The sequence below is a fragment of the Thalassophryne amazonica genome, chromosome 22, assembly GCF_902500255.1.
Source record: "Thalassophryne amazonica chromosome 22, fThaAma1.1, whole genome shotgun sequence".
NCBI classification, from domain to species: domain Eukaryota; kingdom Metazoa; phylum Chordata; class Actinopteri; order Batrachoidiformes; family Batrachoididae; genus Thalassophryne; species Thalassophryne amazonica.
This window is the reverse complement of record NC_047124.1, coordinates 23,575,441-23,598,522: the sequence shown is the minus strand read 5'-3', so window position 1 is coordinate 23,598,522 and position 23,082 is coordinate 23,575,441. Positions and strand designations below refer to the sequence as shown.

Sequence of the window (23,082 nt, the reverse complement as noted above, 5' to 3'; positions counted from 1 at the left end):
GACTGGCGTCCTGTTCTGGGTGTACCCCGCCTCACGCTCTATGACTGCTGGGATAGGCTCCAGCCCCCCGCGACCCTTAATTGGACTAAGCGGTAGAAGATGAATGAATGAATGAATTGCATTTTGGGAAAGGTCAAGGAATTAGATTTTTTTTCCAACCCAATTTGGGCCAAATACACACAAACGTTGCACAGTTAGTTGGATTCCAGAACTGCTCTGGCAAGGTCAGCCAGAAGTCAATAATTCAAGTGAAGGTCAAGGTCATTGGGGTTGAATGTAAGATTGCCGACGCTCTTACAGTCTTCATGCCCATGGCTACTGCTATCTAATACGATCAACAAACATAATTCATGTAGGCAACCTCTGTTAAGGACCCACCCCTCAACATGTGGGTGTGTCTCATGTTGAGTTTCACTTGAATATGTTGCCGCCTCTTTATGGAATATATTACATTCCTCTTTGGCTGCAAACTAAGGCCACTATCTTACACCTGATGCACAACGCATTGCAAAGGCAAGTTGCCAACTAACACAGTTGACATGTTTGTCACTGGACAAGACACCAGTCTGATGCAGATGACTTCCCCAGGCCAAGGCCAGTAACCACTGACACCTAGGTGGACTAGAACCTTGCAAATGAGTCTTGTCCAAGGACACAAACAGGTGGCCTGTTTTTGTGTCCAAATCAAACCTGGTCAACAAGTAGCCACACTCATTATCTCCACATACTACTTGCCTGGCCCTCTCTCACTTTCAAGTCCACCATCTAAATCACAATCGACCAGTTGCTGGTGCACCTGTCTCTTAAAGGAAATGACAGATGACACTTTGATTGGCTTTGCATCCAATGGATGATTTTCAAGTTGCGATAGAGCAGTGATAACGTCACAACTCTATCCGGTTAGGGAGACGCGGTTTCGTTCAAGAACAACAACTATCAAGAAACTTTCTTGTGTGTGGTTGGAGTTGTGTGGAAGTAGGAATAGCCTTTTGAATGCTTGAATAACGAAGAAATCAAATAATAGTGACAACATGGTCATTGCACCCAGAATGTTGGTATTTTGGTCGTTGAACTTTTCTAGCAACAAATGTAAAACCCCAGTCACACGGCACTAACAAAGGACACCGAAGCCAAAATGAAACAAGAAAACGTTGACTTACAGAGACATCGTTTAACAGGTGTCCAGTTTTGATTGGTCAGCCGCTCTGTGAGGCGTCATAACAAGCTGTTTCTAATGATACCAAACACGTGAGTGAGAGGCTCCCTAACTGGAAGTCTCGGTTTCAAGATGGTGGTGCAACTTGAACATTGTCCGTTATGCGGAATGACCAGAACCTTAAAGACTTGGACTTTGTTCTCCTGAAAGGATCGCCAAACACCTCTGTCCACCTTACTACATGACTCCATAAGATCCTCCCAGATGTCTCCCGATCTCAAAGATCAACAACCCAGAAACACGAACATCAAAGTCTGACACTTTGACCACATACAGATACACTTCTGATGGATAAGGCCAAGAAGTCACAAAAAGGGATCCAGTCCTGTATTAATAGTTTAGATCAGCTTCTTATGGGTCCCAACATGTTTGACCTGCGTGTCAAACCCGTGCATCCAGTCGGAAAGGAGTGTAAAGGAGTGCTCAGATTCCCAAGTTGTTTTAGCCCCAAATGCACATTCCACATCATTTAATTGGTCTCAAAAATCATCTTTTATATGCTTTACTTTTCTGTTTTTCTTTGACACCAAAGCCCATCAAGGCGACGTACACCACGGACGATAACACCAGAAGTTGGAGATTTGATGACAGTAAAGTGTATCTGAACCTTCCTTTGCTTCAGTGAACTGACGAGTCTAATGACAGCACAGTGGTTCCCCCCCCCCCCCACCCTCTGCACTCGTTATTCCTGTGGTAATGATGGAGATGATGTCGGTCGATTGAGCAAAAATGACAGGGGAAGAAAAACCCAACGTAGATCACAAGTAGATAAACATGATGAGTGAGCAGACATGCATGCAATGTTGTGAAACCTGAAGCTCTCTGAGGTTTCGGGTCAATGATTCCAATTCTAAAAGTGAAGAAAATATTATTGACTTCAAGTAAAATTATTATTTATACTTTCCCCTTAATGAGATTGAGTCCCGTCTTCCCGGACTGAATTTTCGTGAGGCATCAACAGCTGATGGGACGGCACGGAGGGGACGACATTCCTGTACGCTGTCTCCTGCGGATGATGTCTTGGGGTCCGTTAAGCAACCAGATTCCCATCAGCATCAGCACTACACACCAGGAAGTAAATATGCATATGTCTGTAATGTTGCTGGTTACAAACCCGCCTCTCGAACCTCGGGGACACTACCTCCCCATTTAAAACCAAAAGGCATCAGCGCTACACACCAGGAAGTAAATATGCATATGTCTGTAATGGTGTTTTTGACTATGTATGACTTCTGTGTGACTTAATTATGAAGACATTCATACCAATCATTCATAATAAAGATGATTTAGATTATCCATCCAGGCTTCTTTGTTGTTGGGATATACAAAAAAAAGTGTTTTATAGACCATGTTTTGCTTGACCTTTTGACCAAACTACTCCAAAATCAGAGCTTTTAAAAAGTGGATCGACTGGATACAACCCAAGGTGATGCACACAGTTCTGGCACCATCATTAATCACGCTGCATTTCCATACAGCAGTCAGTGACGTGGCAGGATTTACGGACCCAGACTTTCCTGACGTTTTGTGCTCTGCGTGCCAGCGCTGATCCTCGCTTCCTCTCCGGCTGCATGTGCAGGCCTATAGGCTTACCTTTTTTATACTTGTCTCCCTCTCTGTCTGCTGTAAACAGGCTTAATGTTACAGATGTCTGTGTTGTGAGCACAAAGAGCCGAGGCGAAGCACACAGGCGGGCTCTATTCTGTGCGGTAGCAATGGGAACAGGTGGAAAGAGAGCAATCGGGACGCAGAAGATGATCGGATTTCCTCTTAAATAGTTGAGCGACTGTGTGCATTTGCATTCTTGACTTTCAGCCCATGTTGTGCATGTAGACAATAAAAATTCACTGTGTCGGTGGCAGGAGTGTCGGCAGGCGTACTGCCACACAATTTCTTGATCCGTGAATTGAAACGCATTCGGCTGCTGTCCTGTAACTCGGAGCGTAGTGAAAAGATGAATCTGAAAAATGTATAAGCAGTAAATCAAGCTGTCAGAATGTCAGAGGAGAAGCCAGCAAGGCGAACGACGGCGTCCACGGGTCTCTCTCTGTGTGGGCTGAGTGGCAGGTGGGGACAATAAGCCATACTGTTTGACCCGCTCCATCTGTCCCACTGCCAAGTTCACGGATATTCGGGCAGTTCTCTTCAATGGACTCCACAGCTGAGGATGAAAACTCAATCTGAACTTTCAATACTGTAGATCAGACACCACACCACTGGCAGGTTACTTCAGGAAGTTAATGTGTGGCACATATGTGGTCAATGCCATATTTGTCATGCATGGCATTCCCATGACAAGAAGATATGAGCCCAATCTATAAATAAGACCCCAGTTGGTCAGGACTTGCAATGTGTAACATATGCATGTCCATTATCAGGTAACGTATAATTCCACAGTTGCCAGCAACCCATGTTATGGTGATGATGTCGTGCACAAAGGTGGTGCCCCCTCAAAACTGACCTCGGATTGTGATAATCTTTCTTTGTCTTGCAAAAAGAAAACCATGAACAACCAATAATGCTACTGCTTTGATTAGGCTCCTCATGAGGTCTCAGATGAGCCATAATTTGTTCTAATCTCTTGAGTTTGTGAGCTGTTGCCAGCATGATCAGCAGGGTCAGTGGTACCACTAAAAGGTTAGCGCCATCTGAGAGTACATTATTGCTGCCCTCAAACCTGGACACTCATATTGATATAAACGTAAAACCACAAGGTGCAGGCTTTTTGAAGGCCCTCCACACATAGTGACAGTTCCTCTTTTTCCTCTCAATATGCTTCCATGTTGGTCACCAGCATCCTATGCTGGGCCATGCTAGTAAACAACATGGGGTTCTGTGGTGGTGGGATACTGGGGACCAACATGGGGTTCTGTGGTGGTGGGATACTGGCTAACAACTTGGGGTACTGTGATGGTGGTGGGATGCTGGGGAACAACTTGGGGTTCTGTGGTGGTGGTGAGATTCTGGTGTGACCAACATGGAGTTCTGTGGTGGTGGGATGCTGGGGACCAACTTGGGGTTCTGTGATGGTGGGGTGCTGGTGACCAACATGGGGTCATGTGATGATAGAATGCTGGGGACCAACATGCGGTCATGTGGTGGTGGGATGCTGGGGACTAACATGGGGTTCTGTGGTGGTGGGATACTGGGGACCAACATGGGGTCATGTGGTGGTGGGATGCTGGGGACCAATTTGGGGTTCTGTGGTGGTGGTGGGATGCTGGTAACCAACTTGGGGCTCTGTGGTGGTGAGATTCTGGTGTGACCAACATGGAGTTCTGTGGTGGTGGGATGCTGGGGAACAACTTGGGGTTCTGTGGTGGTGGGATGCTGGGGACCAACTTGGGGTTCTGTGGTGGTGGTGGGATGCTGGGGACCAACTTGGGGCTCTGTGGTGGTGAGGGTGAGATTCTGGTGTGACCAACATGGAGTTCTGTGGTGGTGGGATGCTGGGGAACAACTTGGGGTTCTGTGGTGGTGGGATGCTGGGGACCAACTTGGGGTTCTGTGGTGGTGGTGGGATGCTGGGGACCAACTTGGGGTTCTGTGGTGGTGGGATGCTGGGGACCAACTTGGGGTTCTGTGGTGGTGGTGGGATGCTGGGGACCAACTTGGGGTTCTGTGGTGGTGGTGGTGGTGGTGAGATTCTGGTGTGACCAACATGGAGTTCTGTGGTGGTGGGATGCTGGGGACCAACTTAGGGTTCTGTGGTGGTGGAATGCTGCGGACCAACTTGGGGTTCTGTGGTGGTGGGATGCTGGGGAACAACTTGGGGTTCTGTGGTGGTGGGATGCTGGGGACCAACTTGGGGTTCTGTGGTGGTGGGATGCTGGGGACCAACTTGGGGTTCTGTGGTAGTGGTGAGATTTTGGTGTGACCAACATGGAGTTCTGTGGTGGTGGGATGCTGGGGACCAACTTAGGGTTCTGTGGTGGTGGGATGCTGCGGACCAACTTGGGGTTCTGTGGTGGTGGGATGCTGGGGAACAACTTGGGGTTCTGTGGTGGTGGGATGCTGGGGACCAACTTGGGGTTCTGTGGTGGTGGGATGCTGGGGACCAACTTGGGGTTCTGTGGTGGTGGTGGGCTGCTGGGAACCAACTTGGGGTACTGTGGTTGTGGTGGTAGTGGTGGTGGTGAGATTCTGGTGTGACCAACATGGAGTTCTGTGGTGGTGGGATGCTGGGGACCAACTTGGGGTTCTGTGGTGGTGGGATGCTGCGGACCAACTTGGGGTTCTGTGGTGGTGGGATGCTGGCGACCAACATGCGGTCATGTGGTGGTGGGATGCTGGGGACTAACATGGGGTTCTGTGGTGGTGGTGGGATGCTGGTGACCAACTTGGGGCTCTGTGGTGGTGGTGAGATTCTGGTGTGACCAACATGGAGTTCTGTGGTGGTGGGATGCTGGGAAACAACTTGGGGTTCTGTGGTGGTGGGATGCTGGGGACCAACCTGGGGTTCTGTGGTGGTGGTGGGATGCTGGGGACCAACTTGGGGTTCTGTGGTGGTGGTGAGATGCTGGGGACCAACTTGGGGTTCTGTGGTGGTGGGATGCTGGGGACCAACTTGGAGTTCTGTGGTGGTGGGATGCTGGGGATCAACTTGGGGTTCTGTGGTGGTGGTGGGATGCTGGGGACCGACTTGGGTTCTGTGGTGGTGGTGGTGAGATTCTGGTGTGACCAACATGGAGTTCTGTGGTGGTGGCATGCTGGGGACCAACTTGGGGTTCTGTGGTGGTGGGATGCTGGGGACCAACTTGGAGTTCTGTGGTGGTGGGATGCTGGGGAACAACTTGTGGTTCTGTGGTGGTGGGATGCTGGGGACCAACTTGGGGTTCTGTGGTGGTGGTGGAATGCTGGGGACCAACTTGGGGTTCTATGGTGGTGGTGGGATGCTGGGGACCAACTTGGGGTTCTGTGGTGGTGGTGATGGTGAGATTCTTGTGTGACCAACATGGAGTTCTGTGGTGGTGGGATGCTGGGGACCAACTTGGGGTTCTGTGGTGGTGGGATGCTGCGGACCAAGTTGGGGTTCTGTGGTGGTGGGATGCTGGGGACCAACATGGGGTCATGTGGTGGTAGAATGCTGGGGACCAACATGCGATCATGTGGTGGTGGGATGCTGGGGACTAACATGGGGTTCTGTGGTGGTGGTGGGATGCTGGTGACCAACTTGGGGCTCTGTGGTGGTGGTGAGATTCTGGTGTGACCAACATGGAGTTCTGTGGTGGTGGGATGCTGGGGAACAACTTGGGGTTCTGTGGTGGTGGGATGCTGGGGACCAACTTGGGGTTCTGTGGTGGTGGGATGCTGGGGACCAACTTGGAGTTCTGTGGTGGTGGGATGCTGGGGAACAACTTGGGGTTCTGTGGTGGTGGGATACTGGCTAACAACTTGGGGTACTGTGATGGTGGTGGGATGCTGGGGAACAACTTGGGGTTCTGTGGTGGTGGTGAGATTCTGGTGTGACCAACATGGAGTTCTGTGGTGGTGGGATGCTGGGGACCAACTTGGGGTTCTGTGATGGTGGGGTGCTGGTGACCAACATGGGGTCATGTGATGATAGAATGCTGGGGACCAACATGCGGTCATGTGGTGGTGGGATGCTGGGGACTAACATGGGGTTCTGTGGTGGTGGGATACTGGGGACCAACATGGGGTCATGTGGTGGTGGGATGCTGGGGACCAATTTGGGGTTCTGTGGTGGTGGTGGGATGCTGGTAACCAACTTGGGGCTCTGTGGTGGTGAGATTCTGGTGTGACCAACATGGAGTTCTGTGGTGGTGGGATGCTGGGGAACAACTTGGGGTTCTGTGGTGGTGGGATGCTGGGGACCAACTTGGGGTTCTGTGGTGGTGGTGGGATGCTGGGGACCAACTTGGGGCTCTGTGGTGGTGAGGGTGAGATTCTGGTGTGACCAACATGGAGTTCTGTGGTGGTGGGATGCTGGGGAACAACTTGGGGTTCTGTGGTGGTGGGATGCTGGGGACCAACTTGGGGTTCTGTGGTGGTGGTGGGATGCTGGGGACCAACTTGGAGTTCTGTGGTGGTGGGATGCTGGGGACCAACTTGGGGTTCTGTGGTGGTGGTGGGATGCTGGGGACCAACTTGGGGTTCTGTGGTGGTGGTGGTGGTGGTGAGATTCTGGTGTGACCAACATGGAGTTCTGTGGTGGTGGGATGCTGGGGACCAACTTAGGGTTCTGTGGTGGTGGAATGCTGCGGACCAACTTGGGGTTCTGTGGTGGTGGGATGCTGGGGAACAACTTGGGGTTCTGTGGTGGTGGGATGCTGGGGACCAACTTGGGGTTCTGTGGTGGTGGGATGCTGGGGACCAACTTGGGGTTCTGTGGTAGTGGTGAGATTTTGGTGTGACCAACATGGAGTTCTGTGGTGGTGGGATGCTGGGGACCAACTTAGGGTTCTGTGGTGGTGGGATGCTGCGGACCAACTTGGGGTTCTGTGGTGGTGGGATGCTGGGGAACAACTTGGGGTTCTGTGGTGGTGGGATGCTGGGGACCAACTTGGGGTTCTGTGGTGGTGGGATGCTGGGGACCAACTTGGGGTTCTGTGGTGGTGGTGGGCTGCTGGGAACCAACTTGGGGTACTGTGGTTGTGGTGGTAGTGGTGGTGGTGAGATTCTGGTGTGACCAACATGGAGTTCTGTGGTGGTGGGATGCTGGGGACCAACTTGGGGTTCTGTGGTGGTGGGATGCTGCGGACCAACTTGGGGTTCTGTGGTGGTGGGATGCTGGCGACCAACATGCGGTCATGTGGTGGTGGGATGCTGGGGACTAACATGGGGTTCTGTGGTGGTGGTGGGATGCTGGTGACCAACTTGGGGCTCTGTGGTGGTGGTGAGATTCTGGTGTGACCAACATGGAGTTCTGTGGTGGTGGGATGCTGGGAAACAACTTGGGGTTCTGTGGTGGTGGGATGCTGGGGACCAACCTGGGGTTCTGTGGTGGTGGTGGGATGCTGGGGACCAACTTGGGGTTCTGTGGTGGTGGTGAGATGCTGGGGACCAACTTGGGGTTCTGTGGTGGTGGGATGCTGGGGACCAACTTGGAGTTCTGTGGTGGTGGGATGCTGGGGATCAACTTGGGGTTCTGTGGTGGTGGTGGGATGCTGGGGACCGACTTGGGTTCTGTGGTGGTGGTGGTGAGATTCTGGTGTGACCAACATGGAGTTCTGTGGTGGTGGCATGCTGGGGACCAACTTGGGGTTCTGTGGTGGTGGGATGCTGGGGACCAACTTGGAGTTCTGTGGTGGTGGGATGCTGGGGAACAACTTGTGGTTCTGTGGTGGTGGGATGCTGGGGACCAACTTGGGGTTCTGTGGTGGTGGTGGAATGCTGGGGACCAACTTGGGGTTCTATGGTGGTGGTGGGATGCTGGGGACCAACTTGGGGTTCTGTGGTGGTGGTGATGGTGAGATTCTTGTGTGACCAACATGGAGTTCTGTGGTGGTGGGATGCTGGGGACCAACTTGGGGTTCTGTGGTGGTGGGATGCTGCGGACCAAGTTGGGGTTCTGTGGTGGTGGGATGCTGGGGACCAACATGGGGTCATGTGGTGGTAGAATGCTGGGGACCAACATGCGATCATGTGGTGGTGGGATGCTGGGGACTAACATGGGGTTCTGTGGTGGTGGTGGGATGCTGGTGACCAACTTGGGGCTCTGTGGTGGTGGTGAGATTCTGGTGTGACCAACATGGAGTTCTGTGGTGGTGGGATGCTGGGGAACAACTTGGGGTTCTGTGGTGGTGGGATGCTGGGGACCAACTTGGGGTTCTGTGGTGGTGGGATGCTGGGGACCAACTTGGAGTTCTGTGGTGGTGGGATGCTGGGGAACAACTTGGGGTTCTGTGGTGGTGGGATGCTGGGGATCAACTTGGGATTCTGTGGTGGTGATGGGATGCTGAAGACCAACTTGGGGTTCTGTGGTGGTTATGGTGGTGAGATTCTGGTGTGACCAACATGGAGTTCTGTGATGGTGGGATGCTGGGGACCAACTTGGGGTTCTGTGGTGGTGGGATGCTGTGGACCAACTTGGGGTTCTGTGGTGGTGGAATGCTGGGGACCAACATGGGGTTCTGTGGTGGTGGTGGGATACTGGGGAACAACTTGAGGTTCTGTGGTGGTGGTGGTGGGATGCTGGGGACCAACATGGGGTTCTGTGGTGGTGGTGGGATGCTGGGGAACAACTTGGGGTTCTGTGGTGGTGGTGGTGGGATACTGGGGAACAACTTGGGGTTCTGTGATGGTGGGGTGCTGGTGACCAACATGGAGTTCTGTGGTGACTGAAAACTGGTGACCCAGCTGCCAACCAATCTATCCTCACCTCTTAAAAGTTAATTAAGGGAAGTACATACGTTTATTGCCAATACTTGACCTCAAATGCGATGCACATACTTACAAAAAGAACTTTATTCATGCTCTCCATATCCCGTCATTCAGACCATGGTTGTGTGTATTCATGTTCATCACCAAGATTACTCAAGCTTATTGATCAAGCTTCAAGGAACTTGATGAGAGATCAAATAACATAGACATGGTCAAAGTTTCAGAACGTGGTTTGGGTTTGATTTGGTTCCAAGGCCTTTGCAAATGAATGCACGCTCTACTTTGTGCTCCTGTAGTTTACCAGCAGTCTGAGTATCTGATACAAAAGAAACCATGCATCCAGTATGTCATCGGTGTATAGAATAAGCTGTCAGCCTGTAAGTGAGAAATGCGTGCGTGTGTAGTGGAGGGGGAGCCTGTTTGTTTCAGCCAATAGGCGCACAGCAGCTCTAATGTCATTCCTCGACTCTTTAATTGCTGCCAGAGCTGCGCGGCGCTCAGCCTGCTGATCTTTTCTCTCTGTCTGTGCGCGATCATGCACTGAAGACATCCACAGCTGACTTTTTTTAAAACTCGCACAGATGCCTACACAGGTCGTGGTTTTATTCGGATAAACGGAATACTGAACCTGATCGAGTCTTTTTTTCTTCTTCTTCTTGGAGGTGAGTGTCAACCTTTTTTTTCTTTTCTTTTCTTTTTTTTTTTTTTTTGTCAAATCAGCGGATTGTTTTCTTTATTTTCTCAAATGTTGCCAAACCAGGTATCCTGAACATAAGTGATCCGCAGTGCCTTTGCGCACCGTCGCGATTACGCACCGGCGCAGGATGTGAACGCTGGATTAATCAGCTTTACACTCGTGTCAAAGAAAATCAGCTGGTAAATTTATGACAAATTTTCCCTGATCAGCATCCTGAAAAGCGAAAAGTGAAGCTGAGGTTGAGTTGGGGGATTTTTTTCAACTTGGAAAATTTGCGCGTTAAGACGCGCATAATGGAGGGGTTGCGCGTTCCAGATGTGTGGACTCAGCTGTTGCTTGTCACTCAGGTAGTCTGTATCTCTGTTTTTCTTGTATTTTTTTTTTTACGAGTTCCCACTCCTTCAAACAGCTCTTTAATCACCATCACGCTTCATGTTCTCCTTTTCATTCACATTTCACTTTTGGGAAAAAAAAAAAAAAAAAAAAACAGGTGCAAAAACTGGTTGGCGCGCCAACTTTACAAACTGTCATCTGTGGTTTTCAACTCAGCCTGCTTTATTCTGAGTTTTATCATTCATAAGAGTCGCAAATGCTTGAGATATGTATTTAATCGAGTGAAAATGCGCTTCAAGTTTTTTGCAAGTGAGTGTGATCTGTCCTGGAGCCACTAGTGACCCCTAGCGGTTACATGCATGCTGATCATCATCCTGCTGACTGTTTTTTTTTTTTTAAATAATCTACATTTTATGTTTGTTACAAGCAGTAAAATTCTAAAATATCTTTTTTTTAATGCTGCAACAAAACAGCTGTTAAATGTTCGGATCAGAAAACAAGATGTTTGTTAACATTTATTTATTTTTGTAGTGTTTGTCAGTGTTGTTGGCTGATTCAGAACCAGCAGAGGATCAGGTGACCAGAGTGTTTTCCCCTCTGTGGGAGGCCTGACTGGGCTGGGGGCACACACACACACACACACATACAGTGCGTGTGTGTGTGTGTGTGTGTGAGAGAGAGAGAGAGAGAGAGAGAGAAGTTAAGGTGATGTTAATTGGTCAGCCATTTGAAAAACATATAATCGTTTGTCCTGGCTGACATATTTCGCCTAACGCCGATTCCACGATTTCACTTTAATTCTGTATGTTCGGCATCAACAAATGTTCAAATCCTGAAATTTTAAAAGGTGAACAGTACAACAAAACTCAAACTTGTTCTTCAAATGATAGGTTGATAACATGAAAATGGTTTAATGAAATCTCAGCTCATTGAATTATTTTGACACAAAAAACCGAACTGGCTTTATGCTCAGTCTTAAATTCAGGTGGTGTGTGTTTTTAAATTATGCAGCTTTTCAATTAGTTTGACAGTTTGTTATGTGTATCTAGTCAGCTTTAGGTTTAGTTAACTTTTATATTCTGTTGTCCTTCTACTGATTTAGCTTTAGATTCCCTTAATTTTACGTTCACTTAACCTTTTAGTCAGCTTTGGATTCCATAAATTTTATATGCAGTTGGCTTTAGATTCATTCAATTTCATGTTGAGTTGACCTTTATACTGAGTTGTTTCATTGTACGTGCCCCCCCATACAGTGACAATAAAGACTATTCTGTTCTGTTCTAGTTAACATTACATTCAGATAATTTTTTTGCTCAGTTGAACTTATATTTTGCTTTAGATTCAGATAATTTTTTGCTCAGTTGAAATTGCATTGATTTAGTTTTAAATTTAGGCAATTTTGTGTGGGGTTTCCATCATATTCAGTTAATTTTTTGCTCAGTTGACCTTTAGATTGAGTTAGGTTTATATGCATTTGGCTTTAGATTCAGTTAATTTGTGCTCAATTGAAATGATATTGATTTAGCTTTAGATTCAGTCAATTTTTTGTGGGTTTCTCATCATGATATTCAATTAATTTTGTGCTCAGTTGACCTTATATTGAATTAGGTTTAGCTATATACAGTTGGCTTTAGAGTCAGTTCATTTTGTGTGGAGTTGCTCTTACACCGAGTTAGTCTTAGAGTGAGTTAATATTGTACTCAGATGACTTCAGTGAGTTTGTTTTTATATGCATTTGTCTTTAGATTCAGTTAATTTTGTGCTCAGTTGACCTTATATTGAATTAGGTTTATATACAGTTGGCTTTAGAGTCAGTTCATTTTGTGTGGAGTTGCTCTTACACTGACTTAGCCTTAGAGTCAGTTAATTTTGTGCTCAGATGACTTCACAGTGAGTTTGTTTTTATGTGCATTTGGCTTTAGATTCAGTTAATTTTGTGCTCACTTGAAGTTATATTGATTTAGCTTTAGATTCTCTCAATTTTTTGTGGGTTTCTCATCCTAATATTCAGTTAATTTTGTGCTCAGTTGACCTTATATTGAATTAGGTTTATATACAGTTGGCTTTAGAGTCAGTTCAATTTGTGCGGAGTTGCTCTTACACTGAGTTTGCCTTAGATTGAGTTAATTTTGTGCGCAGATGACTTCAGAGTGTGTTTGTTTTATATGCATTTGGCTTTAGATTCAGTTAATTTTGTGTTCACTTGAAGTTATATTGATTTAGCTTTTGATTCAGTCAGTTTTGTGTGGAGTTGTTAATTTTGCAGTCACTTGACCTGTATATTGCGTTAGTTTTATATGCATTTGGCTTTAGACTCAGCTAAGTTTGTGATGAATTGACCTTATACTAAATTAACCATAGATTTAGTTCATTTTATGCTAAGTTAGCCTTATATTGAGTTCGTGTGATATGCAGTTGGCTTTAGGTTGAGTTCATTTTGTGTTGTTGATCTTATACTGAGTTAACCTTAGTTTCAGTACATTTTGTGCTCAGATTACCTTACATTGTGTTAGTTTTATATGGAGTTGGCTTTAGATTCAGTTAATATTGTGCTCACTTGAAATTATATTGAATTAGTTTTATATGGAGCTGACTTTAGATTCAGTTAATTTTGTGCTCACTTGAAATTCTATTCATTTAAGCTTTAGATTCAGTCAATTTTTGTGTGGGATTCTCACAACCCAGTCTCGTGTGGCATTTCATGATGAGTTCACGAAAAGTGAATTAATGTATTATTTTGTGATACTGTCATGAAAAGCACCTTGTTTTGTGACAGGAACACAAATTTATTTTATGAAGGTATCACGAAATGCGGTCCATCAAGGGGCAGGGTGTCCTGTGGGGGTTAAGGGAAGGGAGAGGGTTGTGTTATCATTAGGGGTAGGGTTAGAAATAGTAAAATAAAATAAAAAATGTGTCACGGAAATGTCACTCATTTCGTGACGGGAGCATGAAAAAAGTGTGAGACTGGGCTGGATTCTCATTATATTCAGTTAATTTTGTGTTGAGTTGACCTTTATACTGGGTTAACCTTGGATTCAGATAATTTTGTGCTCAGTTGAAATTATATTGATTTAGATTTAGATTCAGTCAGTTTTGTGTGCAGTCCTCATATTCAATTAATTTTGTGCTCAGTTGAAATTATATTGATTGAGCTTTAGGTTCAATCAATTTTGTGTGGAGTTGTCCATATATTCAGTTAATTTTGTTCTCAGTTGACCTTATATTGACTTAGTTTTATATGCAGTTGGCTTTAGATTCAGTTAATTTTGTGTGGAGTTGTCAGTATATTCAGTTAATTTTGTTCTCAGTTGACCTTATATTGACTTAGTTTTATATGCAGTTGGCTTTAGATTCAGTTAATTTTGTGTGGAGTTGTCAGTATATTCAGTTAATTTTGTACTCACTTGAACTTATTCTGAGTTAGTTTTATATGCAGTTGGCTTTAGATTCAGTTAATTTTGTGTGGAGTTGTCAATATATACAGTTAATTTTGTTCTCAGTTGACCTCACATTGACTTAGTTTTATATGCAGTTGGCTTTAGATTCAGTTAATTTTGTGTGGAGTTGTCAGTATATTCAGTTAATTTTGTACTCACTTGAACTTATTCTGAGTTAGTTTTATATGCAGTTGGCTTTAGATTCAGTTAATTTTGTGTGGAGTTGTCAATATATACAGTTAATTTTGTTCTCAGTTGACCTCACATTGACTTAGTTTTATATGCAGTTGGCTTTAGATTCAGTTAATTTTGTGTGTTGTTAGTATATTCAGTTAATTTTGTTCTCAGTTGACCTCATATTGACTTAGTTTTATATGCAGTTGGCTTTAGAGTCAGTTAATTTTGTGTGTTAGTATATTCAGTTAATTTTGTACTCACTTGAACTTATACTGAGTTAGTTAGTTTTATATGTAGTTGGCTTTAGATTCAGTTAATTTTGTGTGGAGTTGTCAATATATTCAGTTAGTGTTGTTCTCAGTTGACCTTATATTGACTTAACTTTAGATTCAGTCAGTTTTGTATGGAGTTCTCATTATATCCTATTAGTTTTATGTGCAGTTTGCTTTATATTCAATACGTTTATGTTCAATTGACCATATATTGACTTAACTTTAGATTCAGTCAGTTTTGTATGGAGTTCTTATTATATCCAGTTAGTTTTATGTGCAGTTTGCGTTATATTCAATACGTTTTATGTTCAATTGACCATATATTGACTTAACTTTAGATTTAGTCAGTTTTGGAGTTCTCATTATATCCAGTTCAGTTTGCTTTATATTCAATACATTTTATGTTCAATTGACCATATTTTGACTTAATTTTAGATTCAGTCAAGTTTCAGTCATGTTTCTGTGGAGTTCTCATTATATCCATTTAGTTTTATGTGCAGTTTGCTTTGTATTCAATACGTTTTATGTTAAATTGACCTTATATTGACTTAACTTTAGATTCAGTCATGTTTCTGTGGAGTTATCATTATATCCAGTTAGGTTTATGTGCAGTTTGATTTGTATTCAATATGTTTTATATTAAATTGACCTTATATTGATTTAGCTTTATATGCAGTTGGCTTTAGATTCAGTTAATTTTGGGTGGAGTTGTCAGTATATTCAGTTAATTTTGTTCTCAGTTGACCTTATATTGACTTAGTTTTATATGCAGTTGGCTTTAGATTCAGTTAATTTTGTGTGGAGTTGTCAGTATATTCAGTTCATCTTGTACTCACTTGAACTTATACTGAGTTAGTTAGTTTTAGATGCAGTTGGCTTTAGATTCAGTTAATTTTGTATGGAGTTGTCAGTATATTCAGTTAATTTTGTACTCACTTGAACTTATACTGAGTTAGTTAGTTTTAGATGCAGTTGGCTTTAGATTCAGTTAATTTTGTGTGGAGTTCTCAATATATTCAGTTAATTTTGTTCTCAGTTGACCTCATATTGACTTAGATTTATATGCAGTTGGCTTTGGATTCAGTTAATTTTGTGTGACGTTGTCAGTATATTCAGTTAATTTTGTACTCACTTGAACTTATACTGAGTTAGTTAGTTTTATATGCAGTTGGCTTTAGATTCAGTTAATTTTGTGTGGAGTTGTCAATATATTCAGTTAATTTTGTTTTCAGTTGACCTTATATTGACTTTTTAGATTCAGTCAGTTTTGTATGGAGTTCTCATTATATCCAGTTAGTTTTATGTGCAGTTTGCTTTATATTCAATACATTTTATGTTCAATTGACCATATATTGACTTAACTTTAGATTCAGTCAATTTTGGAATTCTCATTATATCCAGTTAGTTTTATGTGCAGTTTGCTTTATATTCAAAAAGTTTTATGTTCAATTGACCATAATTTGACTTAACTTTAGATTCAGTCAGTTTTGTATGGAGTTCTCATTGTATCTAGTTAGTTTTATGTGCAGTTTGCTTTGTATTCAATACGTTTTAGGTTAAATTGACCTTATATTGACTTAACTTTAGATTCAGTCAAGTTTCTGTGGAGTTCTCATTGTATCCAGTTAGTTTTATGTGCAGTTTGCTTTAGTTTTATGTTCTGTTGGCTTTAGATTCAGTTAATTTTATGTGCATTTGGCAGAAATAAATGAAGGGAATCAGAGGAGCAAATGCTTTTTGACTAAGATGACATAATTTCATGTCATTTTTGTGACTTCATCATGAGGTCACTAATAATAATAATAATAATAATAATAATAATAATGACTAGTGATTTAGAGGATTGGTTCAAGCTTTGTTAATCTCTCTAGCCCTGCTAGTTTTGGACCTACATATCCTGGAAAATGTTTGTTGGACTAATTTTTTGGACACCATTTCAATGGGATCTTTGACCATTCACACATGAATAATTCAAGGGTGATTCTTAGACTACGGGCACTTATTATGTCCTTTGATCATATTGTATGAAAAACAGAAAAAAGGGGAAATTTCACACTTTTATACAACCCCTGGCAAAAATTATGGAATCACTAGCCTCGGAGGATGTTCATTCAGTTGTTTAATGTTGTAGAAAAAAAGCAGATCACAGACATAACACAAAACTAAAGTCATTTCAAATGGCAACTTTCTGGCTTTAAGAAACACTATAAGAAATCAGGAAAAAAAAATTGTGGCAGTCAGTAACGGTTACTTTTTTAGACCAAGCAGAGGGAAAAAAATATCGAATCACTCAATTCTGAGGAAAAAATTATGGAATCATGAAAAACAAAAGAACACTCCAACACATCACTAGTATTTTGTTGCACCACCTCTGGTTTTATAACAGCTTGCAGTCTCTGAGGCATGGACTTAATGAGTGACAAACAGTACTCTTCATCAATCTGGCTCCAACTTTCTCTGATTGCTGTTGCCAGATCAGCTTTGCAGTTTGGAGCCTTGACATGGACCATTTTCTTCAACTTCCACCAAAGATTTTCAATTGGATTAAGATCCGGACTATTTGCAGGCCGTGACATTGACCCTATGTGTCTTTTTGCAAAGAATGTTTTCACAGTTTTTGCTCTATGGCAAGATACATTATCATCTTGAAAAATGATTTCATCATCCCCAAACATCCTTTCAATTGATGGGATAAGAAAAGTGTCCAAAATATCAATGTAAACTTGTGCATTTATTGATGATGTAATGACAGCCATCTCCCCAGTGCCTTTACCTGACATGCAACCCCATATCATCAATGACTGTGGAAATTTACATGTTCTCTTCAGGCAGTCATCTTTATAAATCTCATTGGAACGGCACCAAACAAAAGTTCCAGCATCATCACCTTGCCCAATGCAGATTTGAGATTCATCACTGCATATGACTTTCATCCATTCATCCACAGTCCACGATTGCTTTTCCTTAGCCTATTGTAACCTTGTTTTTTTCTGTTTAGCTGTTAATGATGGCTTTCGTTTAGCTTTTCTGTATGTAAATCCCATTTCCTTTAGGCGGTTTCTTACAGTTCGGTCACAGACGTTGACTCCGGTTTCCTCCCATTCATTCCTCATTTGTTTTGTTGTGCATTTTCGATTTTTGAGACATACTGCTTTAAGTTTTCTGTCTTGACGCTTTGATGTCTTCCTTGGTCTACCAGTATGTTTGCCTTTAACAACCTTCCCATGTTGTTTGTATTTGGTCCAGAGTTTAGACACAGCTGTCTGTGAACAACCAACATCTTTTACAACATTGTGTGATGATTTACCCTCTTTTAAGAGTTTGATAATCCTCTCCTTTGTTTCAATTGACATCTCTCGTGTTGGAGCCATGATTCATGTCAGTCCACTTGGTGCAACAGCTCTCCAAGGTGTGATCACTCCTTTTTAGATGCAGACTAACGAGCAGATCTGATTTGATGCAGGTGTTAGTTTTGGGGATGAAAATTTACAGGGTGATTCCATAATTTTTTCCTCAGAATTGAGTGAGTCCATATTTTTTTCCCTTTGCTTGGTCTAAAAAAGTAACCGTTACTGACTGCCACAATTTTTTTTTCTTGATTTCTTATAGTGTTTCTTAAAGCCAGAAAGTTGCCATTTGAAATGACTTTAGTTTTGTGTCATGTCTGTGATCTGCTTTTTTTTTCTACAAAATTAAAGAACTGAATGAACATCCTCCAAGGCCGGTGATTCCATAATTTTTGCCAGGGGTTGTAGTTATCTTTACAATGAATGTGTGTTAATTTTGTTCTGAAATTTGTTCTAGTAGTCTATGATGACTTTTTCACCTTTTTTCAGCATCATTATATGCAAATATTGCCGTTTTGTGCTTGTCCCACACCCAGACTTTTGATATTCAATGATAAAAATGAATGCTAAAGAAACGTTTTTTTCTAATGTTTTAAAATATCTCTGAATAAAATATCAGTAAAATAATCAAAACATAATTGGGGTATTCAATGTCATACAACTGTTGTGATTTTTTTAAACAAAATGTAGTTGTCCCACACTATTGCCGTAATTTCCACCACAACACTGTAATGTTCCTTTAAACAGTTTGGATGAAAGATTGTTTGAGTAGTTTCTATGGAGATAAACAGTGACATCAGAGCACATGTATATAGCACCAAATCACAACAAACAGTTGCCCCAAGGCGCTTTATATTGTAAGGCAATGGTGTGGTGGAAATTACATTTACAAGGCCAATAGTGCCCGTAGTTAAAGAATCACCCTCAAATAAATATTCCGAGGGCTCAGATGACACACTTATCTCCTGGTTTGATACTATCACGATACTTGGTTACTGATTCTATACATATTGCGATTCTTAAATATTCCACAGGTATTGCAGTTTGATTTTATGATTTATTGTGATTTATTGTTTTGTGATTTATTGTTTGTGATTATTTATTGTGATTTATTTATTGTGATTATTGATTGTGATTTATTGTTGTTGACGCCCCCCCATATCTGCATAAACAGACACGACATCACGCCGTGCTCAGATTAGCTCAACAAAAAATTTCCATTGCACCCTCAGCTGGATAGAAGCTGTAACTTCTTTCTACCATGGCTATTATCAAAGCATGAAATGAAATCAAGTTAATTTGGATTATTTCAACTGATGAAAGCTAATTTTAATATCGTAAAACCAAATATCACAATACTTCAGAAAGTGTTTTTGTTTTCTACGCTAGCCGAGTAAATTTAAAATCACAGCACGAACAATCATCATACAGGCTCAGCTATAGCTTAATAATAATAATAATAATAAATGCAATTTCAATATCCGATAATTATACAGAAAATTAAATATGGGCTTGTATAAAAATATAGCATTATGATAAAAACTAAAATAAAAAGATAACATAAGGGTGATTCTTTAACTACGGGCACTATTGGCCTTGTAAATGTAATTTCCACCACACCATTGCCTTACAATATAAAGCGCCTTGGGGCAACTGTTTGTTGTGATTTGGCGCTATATACATGTGCTCTGATGTCACTGTTTATCTCCATAGAAACTACCCAAACAATCTTTCATACAAACTGTTTAAAGGGACATTATGTGTTGTGGTGGAAATTACGGCAATAGTGTGGGACAACTACATTTTGTTTAAAAAAATCACAACAGTTGTATGACATTGAATACCCCAATTATGTTTTGATTATTTTACTGATATTTTATTCAGAGATATTTTAAAACATTAGAAAAAACGTTTCTTTACCATTCATTTTTATCATTGAAGATCAAAAGTCTGGGTGTGGGACAAGCACAAAACGGCAATATTTGCATATAATGATGCTGAAAAAAGGTGAAAAAGTCATCATAGACTACTAGAACAAATTTCTTAACACACTTTCATTTTAAAGATAACTATAAAAGTGTGAAATTTCCACTTTTTTCTGTTTTTCATACAATATGATCAAAGGACATAATAAGTGCCCGTAGTCTAAGAATCACCCATAAATGTTAACAACCCTCACTGAGCAGCCAAAGAAGCAGATAAATGGTCATTGCTTTTTAATGATGCTCAGTTCAGCTATTTTGCGCACAGCTTTTATAGATGTATTTGTTTAGTTAGAACAGTATCACCAGATTAGTCATGAGATTCCAAGGTCTTCATTTTCTCATCAGCAGCACAGATTCTTCAACAGACTTTTGATGCCAGAGAGGAAATCCAGTCTGGAGATTGTGTTGATATTGCTGGAACTTCTTACGGAGAACCTTTTTCCATGGCGACCAAAGGGTGTGTTGGATTTAAACCCACTGGCGGCGTGCTTAGGTACTCGATGAAAAAAAAAAAAAAAATAATAATATATATATGTAAAACCCAACTTATCTTATTTCTAAAGCAAAACTGCTCTTTTTTGTGTCTTTTTTTTTGTGGATTTGAGAAAGGGCGAGTTGCAGTCTGAAAGATCACCACCATTAGTACCGTACAAATGCGCGTATGCATTTCGGATCGCTTGGTGCTGGTTCACAGAGTTCAGTCGTGCAGCTTTCTTATATATAGATATATTTGTGTCTGCTGTTTGATTTGGAGCAGAGATTGGCATCAGATTAAATAAATGGAACCAATAAGAAACATAAACATGAATGTGAAACGTGTGTGCGATTGCTTGTGTATCTCCAAGCAGGGGAAAGTGAAGCCTCCATCCATTAGTAAGTCAACACTGTTCTGTCTGTACGCATCTGTCAGCCTAACGCGGAGCAGTATATGTACACACAGGCAAGTTTGTGCCGTCACACTGGAATTAATCAGGCGTGGGGCCTGTGTAAATCATTCCCAACAGAAAACACACATAAAAACACACACACACACGCATTGACACTCGCCAAGAACGTTTGCTCCGTGAAAGTCCCGGACGCTAAAGGGTCGATCGTTGAATGGGAGAAGCAGAGTGGCGAACAATGAAAAACAGACGCTGGCTGATGTGATTTTTGCACAGCCAGCAATGATTATTCATCATCAAGGAGGCCAGATTTTGGGGTTCAGTACATGTATAGTATCAGTCGGAATTAAACTAGCAACAAAAGTTACTTTTAAACACCTGTAAACATGTCTGTAGTTAATATGTCCACCATATTTATTACATTTGCTAAATGTATATTTGACAATGGTAAAAATGTAGGTCCATGATGGTACCACACACTCCGGAGCAGTAGGTGGTGCTAAGGGATTCCTTGGGTTGCAATCAGTCTAAAAATGTCATCTGACGACCATCTTTTGCGAAAAATGTGAAAATGTGGACTAATTAGGAAGGTTGTATATGGGTGATTCTTAGACTACGGGCACTTATTATGTCCTTTGATCATATTGTATGAAAAACAGAAAAAAGGGGAAATTTCACACTTTTATAGTTATCTTTACAATGAAAGTGTTAAGAAATTTGTTCTAGTAGTCTATGATGACTTTTTCACCTTTTTTCAGCATCATTATATGCAAATATTGCCGTTTTGTGCTTGTCCCACACCCAGACTTTTGATCTTCAATGATAAAAATGAATGGTAAAGAAACGTTTTTTTCTAATGTATTAAAATATCTCTGAATAAAATATCAGTAAAATAATCAAAACATAATTGGGGTATTCAATGTCATACAACTGTTGTGTTTTTTTTTAAACAAAATGTAGTTGTCCCACACTATTGCCGTAATTTCCACCACAACACATAATGTCCCTTTAAACAGTTTGTATGAAAGATTGTTTGGGTAGTTTCTATGGAGATAAACAGTGACATCAGAGCACATGTATATAGCGCCAAATCACAACAAACAGTTGCCCCAAGGCGCTTTATATTGTAAGGCAATGGTGTGGTGGAAATTACATTTACAAGGCCAATAGTGCCCATAGTTAAAGAATCACCCATATGCTCCCGAAACTGATTTTCACTTTTGCATCATGTGTCTAAAATGTTGTAGCTGACAGTCCCTCACAGTGTAAGAGATACTCCCTTAGTCTTCCAAGTAACCACTCGTTTGCCACAAAGTCATTCCAGCTGTAGCCAAGGATCGTCCAAAGAGACCTAGTACCAAAGACATCTTGTTATTTATTATCAAAGTCTCCCAACCATAGAGTAGGACAGGAAGTACCAGGACCCCAAGGACTTGGACCTTCATTCTTCTGCAAAGGTATCAGCATTACATCTGTCAGTCAAGCTCGTGACTCTGTGAGCGATTCCCAGTCATCTCTTAATCTCAAAGGCCATTGATGTCACGTCCGAGATAAGGGATAGGTTAAGCCCCTTTCACACCAGGCCAACGTAGAGTTACGTAATGTGGCGTACCGACTACGCCGAGCTTATTGCAGCCCTACGTGACAATACGCTGAGGGACGCAAAGGGGGAAATGGATGCAAAAAATTAAACATTTCATTTTTTTAACGGACGTTCGGGGTAGAGCACTGCGTCCGGCAAAAAATCCTTTTAGGTTTTGTATCACACTATGTACCTGCATTGCTAGAATTTAATGATCCCGCTGGACATTGGTGAATTTTGCTTGCAGTGAAGCTTCAAAACCACAGAAGAGGCAAGCCAAAACTACAGAAGAAGAAGAAGAGGCGGGCCAAAGTTACGCCCCCCCCCCCCCCCCCACACGTGCAACATACGCAGCCATTCCTGCATAATAGATACGCAGCACAGTGCAACTCTAAGCAGGCCCGCTGTGAAAGGGGCTTTAGGATATGTGTCCGAGTTAAATTTCTCTGAAGTGCTTCAGAAGTCAAGGAATTTGAACACTACTTGGAAATCTGGAACTGTGCAACAGGGTGCAAAGTTTGTGAAAAAAAAAAAAAGGTTAACTTGTCCTTTAACCTTGTAGACATTTTTCAAAGGCATTGAAAAGTAACAGTTGAGGACCCAAGAATGATCCTTGTGGAACCCCATAGTTATTCTTGGACATTGTTTGTAAATATTTGTGGTTGTTGTTGCTTTGCCATGCCATGTGCTCATGCAGACTAAGTAGAAAACCAATGAAATAAGGTGGAAGTGCCGGAAGCGTCGCCTCTTTTAACATCATTCATGTTGTTTGGATGTATTTCACTATAATGGTGGAGGAGGTGATG

General features: G+C 42.4%; 1 protein-coding gene across 1 annotated transcript in view; it reads left to right on the top strand.

The window, feature by feature from the left end:
• Positions 1-9,973: 9,973 nt before the first annotated feature.
• prickle1b (prickle homolog 1b) overlaps positions 9,974-23,082 on the top strand; it is a 72,659-nt gene continuing 59,550 nt past the window's right edge. Inside the window, 1 exon segment of the mRNA XM_034163216.1 lies at positions 9,974-10,221. The gene's annotated coding sequence lies outside the window, so the exon portion shown is untranslated.